Source organism: Mesoplodon mirus (genome assembly GCF_964341445.2).
Source record: "Mesoplodon mirus genome assembly, chromosome: 19".
NCBI lineage: Eukaryota > Metazoa > Chordata > Mammalia > Artiodactyla > Ziphiidae > Mesoplodon > Mesoplodon mirus.
Genome location: NC_138995.1, coordinates 55,858,295 through 55,866,351, shown reverse-complemented (window position 1 = coordinate 55,866,351; position 8,057 = coordinate 55,858,295).

Sequence of the window (8,057 nt, the reverse complement as noted above, 5' to 3'; positions counted from 1 at the left end):
CCGCGGAGCGGCTGGGCCCGTGAGCCATGGCCGCTGGGCCTGCGCATCCGGAGCCTGTGCTCCGCAACGGGAGAGGCCACAACAGTGAGAGGCCCGCATACCGCAAAATAAATAAATAAATAAATAAATAAATAAAAAAGAGAGAGAAAAGATAGGGGACTTCCCTGGCCATCCAGTGGTTAAGCCTCCGCGCTTCCACTGCAGGGGGAGTGGGTTTGATCTATGGTCGGGAAACTAAGATCCCGCATGCTGCACTGCGTGGCCAAAAAAGAAAAAAGAAAGAAGGAAAGAAGATAAACACTCTCCATCAATTAAATGAGTCTCAGCCATTTTATTGGACTGACCTATTCCCCAGATTGGGAGGCTGGTTTCCTGGGATGTGGGGAAGCATTCTTAGATTTCTTCTCTGCTGTTTGTTTATTCTCATTCTAATTTATGTTTGTATCTCACTTTGCAGATCTCTTGCCACTCAACTGCTAACCTGAATCTTCAACTTTTAATATGTGAATCTTCGGACAAAGCTTCAGATGGGGGAGATTTAGGAGATCAAAATATGCCATATTTGCATAAGGACTGTTTTGAGGTGAAGACATTTGAGAATCAACAAATGCAGAGGCTTTCTCTGAACTTCCTATACCTGTCTAAAATTAGATCCTCTTCAAAAAAAATGGAGTTGTCATAAATTGCCTCTCTGGGAATTTCATCAACCAGGGAAGACTGACTCTTATCCGAGGAGAGGAGACTAGAAGTTGGCACCAGATCTAGAAACACATTGACACAAACTCTCATTTCTCCCATCTGTTCTCCTAAGGGCCCATTTAAAAATCACTTTCTCTCCCATATGTGACCTCTCTTCCCCTCCCTTTCCCCTATTAAGATGGTATGTAAACTCTCAGATTTCACTGTTTTTGGGGGGATACTCACTTTTTTTTTGTATGATACCCCTGTGCACATAAAATTGAAAATTAATAAATCTGTATGACTTTTCTCTTGTTAATCTGCCTGTTGTCAGTTTAATTCACAGACCTGGCCACTGAACCTAAGAGGGTAGAAAGAAGTCCCTCCTCCCCTACAGTAGTGTCAGATTCCCCAACCTCCCCAACACACACATAATTTATGCCACACACAAAAAGAAGAGAGATTTAAAAGACTGCCTGATCAAAATTGTTGCAGGCAAGATCTACTGATGGATGCTAAAATTAGTGGGCAAAAGTTTGAGGAGAAACAGGACATTTGCATAGTCTCAAAGTATCTCCCTCAAGACATTTGTCAATTACAATGGCAAAATAGTAATCTCACACTGAAGAAACCCAGCAGACACCACCTTAACCAAGTAATCAAGGTTAATATCACCTATAATAAGACATAGCTACATCATGCACCCTCAATATAACACACCAAGGAGCAAAACATCACTTTTGGGATATTCTTAACAAAAATGCACATTGTCAATATAATCATGAAGGAACCTCAGACAAACCCAAACTGAGGGATGTTCTACAAAATAACTGATCGATATCCTTTAAAAGTGCCAAGGTTGGGACTTCCCTGGTGGTCCAGTGGTTAAGACTTTGCCTTCCAATGCAGGGGGTGTGGGTTCAATCCCTGGTTGGGGAGCTAAGATCCCACATGCTTCGCAGCCAAAAAAACCAAAACTTAAAGCAGAAGCAATATTGTAACAAATTCAATCAAGACTTTAAAAACGGTCCACATCAAAAAAAAAAAAAAGTGCCAAGGCCATGGACGATAAGGATTGGGGGACACTCAGGAGGAAGAACCACTAAATGCAATGTTGGATCCTGGATTGGTTTCTGGAACAGAAAAAATGACATTAAAGGGAAAACTGCTAAAATTCAAATAAGGTCTGTCACTGAGTTATTGGTTTTGTACCAATGTTAATTTCCTGCTTTGATAACTGGACTTTAGTTATGTGAGATGCTAATATTAGGGGAAGCTGGGTAAAGGGTTATATTATGGGTATCTCAGTCCAATTTTTGCAATTTTCTCATAATAATTTCCCCAAAAAAAGTTTTAAAAAAAGACTGCCTTGGGCTTCCCTGGTGGCGCAGTGGTTGAGAGTCCGCCTGCCGATGCAGGGGACACGGGTTCGTGCCCCGGTCTGGGAAGATCCCACATGCCGCGGAGCAGCTGGGCCCGTGAGCCATGGCCGCTGAGCCTGCGCGTCCGGAGCCTGTGCTCCGCAATGGGAGAGGCCACAACAGTGAGAGGCCCACGTACCGCAAAAAAAAAAAAAAAAAAGACTGCCTCATGAAATAAGCGCTAATTTCCTTCACCTAAAAAGGCACCTTCCAGAATGAGGAGTGGGAGAGGAAAATGTTAAGTTGTGGGGCACTTGAGAAAAGCTCCTGGAACCCTGCCTGCTTCCACGGGATAGCAGGAGCATCCCTGGCAGCCCGACTTTTTTTTTTTTTAGCAGCGAAAGCACCAAATCCTAACCACTAGACCACCAGGGAACTCCCAGCCCGACTTTCAATCAAAAAGCCCTGAGCTAGAATGTGATGTGAGGCAACGATCTTTATTGGTGTGGCAGCCACTTTCCACGGAAAGCCGTCAATGAACCCTTCCCCGGGACTCAGCCCCTGTGGAGGCCTTCCCATTAGAATCTGGCCTTGGCCGTGAGGCTTGCTTTGACCACTAGCACAAAATGGAAATGACTGTAATTTCCGAGGCTGGCCTTAAAATATCTACATCATCTGCTTTCCATACACTTGGAAACCTGAAACCCAGGTGCCACCTGGAGGAGCCCCAAGGAGGAGACTGAGTTGGGCCCCAGCTGAGCTTCCAGCCAACAGCCATGTGAGTGAGCCATTTGGGGCATTTAAAGGCTAGTTAAGGGACTTCCCTGATGGCACAGTGGTTAAGAATCTGCCTGCCAATGCAGGGGACACGGGTTCGAGCCCTGGTCCAGGAAGATCCCATATGCCACGGAGCAACTAAGCCCGTGCACCACAACTACTGAGCCTGCGTTCTAGAGCCTGTGAGCCACAACTACTGAGCCCGCGTGCCACAACTACTGAAGCCTGTGTGCCTAGAGCCCATGCTCCACAACAAGAGAAGCCACCTCAGTTAGAAGCCCGGGCACCGCAACGAAGAGTAGCCCCCGGTCGCCGCAACTAGAGAAAACCCACGCACAGCAACAAAGACCCAACACGGCCAAACATTAAATAAATAAATAAATAGTCTAGTTAAGCATCCGGATGACTGCAGCCCCAGCTGTCACCACATGGCGCAGAACCACCCAGCTGAGCCCAGTAAACCCAGGACAGCTCACAAGTGAGTGCTATTGTATTAAGCCACTAAGTTTCAGGGTGCTATGTCATGTAGCAATAGACGATCCAAACAGTCTTCCTTATTCACTGCTGTTTTTCCAACATCTAGCACATTGAACACAATAAATGACAGCCCTATCTGTAAGCTCAGGACCTGACACATTTATAACAACCCTAGGAGGTGGATAATGGTCTTATCCTGACTTAATAGATGTATTAGTTTGCTAGTGCTGCCATAACAAAATTCTACCAACTGGGTTGCTTAGGCATGAGAACTTTGTTTTCTCACAATTCCAGAGGCTGGAAGTCCACGATCAAGGTGTCAGCAGGTTTGGTTTCCTCTGAGGCCTCTCTTCCTGGCTTGCAGACAGCCACCTTCTCGAGGGGACCTCACATGGTCTCTCCTCTGCATGTGCCTGGTGTTTCTCCTTGCTCTGTGTCCAAATTTCCTCTTCTTAGTGGACATCAGCTGGATTGGATTAGGACCCACCCTAATGGCCTCTTTTAACCTAATCACCTCTTTAAAAGCTCTATCTCCAAATACGGTCATGTTCTGAGGTACTGGGGATTAGGGTTTCAATACATGATTTTTGAGAAGACACAAGTCAGTCCATAATACTAATAAGGAAATGCACAGGGAAATTCAGCAATTTTTCCAAAGTCACACAGCTCAGAGGTGGCAAAGCTCAGACATGAATCCAGGCAGGCTAGCTCTAGAGGCCACACTTTTCACCACTGAGCTCCTCCACCTCATGAAGCAGGTAGTGAACTGGACTCAGCCAGCCCTCATTCTTCCCTCGGGCTAGAACAGGGGAAGGACTTAGCCAGAGCAAGAGCAAGCAGAGATCTGGGGCCAGTTCAGATGCCCTGAGGCCTTCTGACAAGGACAGGGCACTCACCCCCACCCCCAGCATGGCTTGTGCCCTTGACTGAGCTCCTTGGTTCAGGGGGGGCTGAAAAATGCCCTCCAGTGATCTCCAGGTCTTGAGCCCTGGAACCTGTGAGAGCTACCTTCCATGGCAAAAGGGACTTTTTTTTTTTTTTTTTTTTTCTTTTTTTGCGGTATGCGGGCCTCTCACTGTTGTGGCCTCTCCCGTTGCGGAGCACAGGCTCCAGACGCGCAGGCCCAGCGGCCATGGCTCACGGGCCCAGCCGCTCCGCGGCATATGGGATCCTCCCAGACCGGGGCACGAACCCGCATCCCCTGCATCGGCAGGCGGACTCTCAACCACTGCGCCACCAGGGAGGCCGCAAAAGGGACTTTTGAAGCTGTGATTAAATTAAGGATATTGAGGTGGGGATTATCCTGATTATCCAGATGGGCTCAAAATATAATCACAAGTATCCTTATAAGAGGAAGGCAAAGGGAGATTTGACAGAAGAGAGAGGGCAATGTGACAACCTCAGCAGAGAGAGAGAGAGATCTGAAGATGCTGTGTTTCTTTAAAGGTGGAGGAAGTGGCCATGAGCCAAGGAAAGCAGGCAGCCCCCTGAAGCTGGAAAAGGCAAGGAGATGGATTCTCCCCTAGAGCTCCAGGAGGAATGCAGTCCTCTTGATACACTGATTTTAGGACTTCTGACCTCCTGGACTGTAAGATAATAAATCTACATCGGGTTGTTAAAATTTTATTTAATTATTTAGGCTGCGGCGGGTCTTAGTTGCGGCATGTGCGTGGGATCTAGTTCCCAGACCAGGGATCAAACTCTGGCCCCCTGCTTTGAGAGCACAGAGTCTTTCTTACCCACTGGACCACCAGGGAAGTCCCCAAATCTATGTTGTTTTTTGTTTTAAAGCTTTTTTTTTTAATTTAATTTTTTTTATTTTTGGCTGCATTGGGTCTTCGTTGCTGTGCACGGGCTTTCTCTAGTTGCAACAAGCAGGGGCTACTCTTCGCTGTGGTGCGTGGGCTTCCCGTTGTGATGGCTTCTCTTGTTGCACAGCACGGGCTCTAGGCACATGGGCTTCAGTAGTTGTGGCTTGTGGGCTCAGTAGTTGTGGCTCGCGAGCCCTAGAGCACAGGCTCAGTAGTTGTGGTGCACAGGCTTAGTTGCTCCGCGGCGTGTGGGATCTTCCTGGACCAGGGCTCGAACTCGTGTCCCCTGAAGTGGCAGGCAGACTCCCAACCACTGTGCCACCAGGGAAGCCCTCAATGTTGTTTTAAGTCACTAAATTTGTGGTAATTTGATATGGTGACAATAGGAAACCATATTTTCTATACCCCCATCCATTCAGGGGCTCAAGCCAGAAAGCTAGGAGTCATCCTTGACCTCCTCCTCCCCTCCATCCCCCTTAAGCAGGGCTGTTGATTTCACCTCCTAGACAGTTCTTGACTCCAACCACTTGTCTCCAGATCCCTGTACTTGCAGGTTTGGAAGGTGATCTAAGCCACCATTGTGCCTCACCTGGATCCTTACACCAACCTACTGTTAGTCAAAATTTCAGAAACAAAGACCTGATTGAAATAAAAAGATGTTTATTGGGGGTTTGTTGGACTGCAGCCCAGGAGACACAGATTCAAGAAGCACTTGTATTGTTCTCCGCTAGATTACAAAATAGGGGAGCCTTACAAAAGCAAACTTGCAAAGTTACAGTTAGTTACATGAGCTGTTTCTCAAGAATTATAATTGGAGCTGGCAAGCAGTAAGGGTGCTTGTTAAGTAAGGATTGGTAGGGGTCCGAAAATGGTTGCATAGTTACAGGGAGAGAACTTGAGAGGAGAAGGCTGCAGCTGGCAGGTATTGTTCTGACTACAGCTGGAGGTGTCCTCGGATCTGGCACAGTTCAAAGAAAGTTCAAGTTCTCAGTGGTGCAGAGAGGTGTCCGAGACCAGATGCTCAACGGCCGCTTGACTCCGTTTTTCAGCACCTGAACTGGGGTCACTCTATTATAATTTCAATTTGTCACCACTCCTGACTGGGCTTACGGCTCCCACTCTTGCTTCCCTCTGCCTTTCATCCAGTAGCTGATACAATCATTTCAAAGTGCAACTCTGATCGTGTAACTTACATGCTTAAATTCTTTCCATGATTCCCTGTTGTTCTCAGGAGAAAGGAACACAGTTCTTAAGGGGGCCCCAGCCTGGTCTGGCCCCTGCTGACTGTTTCGTCACATTTCACTCCCTGTGCACCCGGCTCTTTGCTCTTAGCATCCCAGCCTCCTGCCTCAGGACCTTCATCCCTGCTGTTCCCTCTGCCTGGGACACCTACCCTCATTTCTCATTTGCCTTATGAAATATTTACAACGTGCTAATGTTACAAGGAACAATGAACATCCCTGTCTTGACCATCCAGCTCAAGGGCAAAATGTCATCAATTTAGGTAAAACCTGCTAATTACTCCTCCTGGATAACAGCCTTCTCCTTGCCCCCCAGAAGCAACCAATATCGCAATTGGGGCATCTTTTATTGCTCCCACATTCCTTTAAACTTATAGGGCACGTGCTTACAAACCCAGCAAGCAATCCATACCAGTCATTTGCTTTTTTTTTTTTTTTGCGGTACGCGGGCCTCTCACTGCTGTGGCCTCTCCCGTTGCGGAGCACAGGCTCCGGACGCGCAGGCTCAGCAGCCATGGCTCACGGGCCCAGCCGCTCCGCGGCATGTGGGATCTTCCCGGACCGGGGCACGAATCCACGCCCCCTGCATCGGCAGACGGACTCTCAACCACTGAGCCACCAGGGAAGCCCCATTTGCTTATTTTTTAACTTTAGATGGAGGATAACATCCTGAATGTATTCTTCTGCAGCTTGCTGTGGTCTGCTGATGTTATGTTGGGGGGATTCATCCATGTTTATACTTATATCTTTAGTTAATTCAGTTTCACTGCTGTATAGCTTTCCACTCTTATCAATATACCAAAACTTATATCTTCATTCTCCTGTTAATGGGCACTTAGTTACCAGTGTTTCTATTAACAGAGACCATGCACTGGGGTGTGCAGCGGGAACATCATCAGCTACCGGTTAAGCTGTCTCCCCAGGCGGCCATGTCAATGTCCGTTCTCACCCACAGGGTGTAAATGTTCTGTTGTTTCACCTCCACACCAACAATCAGTATTGTTAGACTTTTAAAATGTTGCCAATCTGATAGGCGTGAAATGCCTGTCTCACTATGGTTTTAATTTCATTTCCTGCCATTTAAAACTACCGTGAGTACCATTTTTCACCTATGAGATTGGCAAAGATAAAATCTGTTGCTGACGTTATTTGCCATTGGAAGGAAGCGGGCACTTCCACAGGGAGTTTGGCGGGGGGAGGTGTGTGAATTGGCCCAGCTCAAGGCAGGGCATCGGCCAACTCTGATAGGAAGCTTACATGTCTATATCTTAGTTTTTCTGTTGTACGTCAGGTAGAGAAAGAGTGTACATTCATTCTCTCAGTCTGCTTGTTTTCAGAATGGACTGATCTCCCCCATACCCCACTCCAGGCCAAATATCCTCTTATTTCCCCTCCAGCCGGCCCCCACCCAGGATGAATCCCCCGGCTTTTTCCAGAACACAGGAGGGGTGGTTGCCTCATCTGCAGTTAGGAGAGGCTAACAGGGATCTGGCTGCTTCTTAAACAGACTTTCAATCAACTCGTCTTATTTTTGCCTTCCCACTTACACTGTAGCTGTTTCAAACAACTCCTAAAATTTGAGGGAATTTTGCTGCTTAAAGTTGGTTCTCAGCTGTTGTTCTCTTCTAGGTTATTTTTCTCAGGACTGCTAAGATCTTTTCACTCATCTAGGTTCTTTTCATCTTTCCAAGCATTCTTGCTGTTCCATCTTC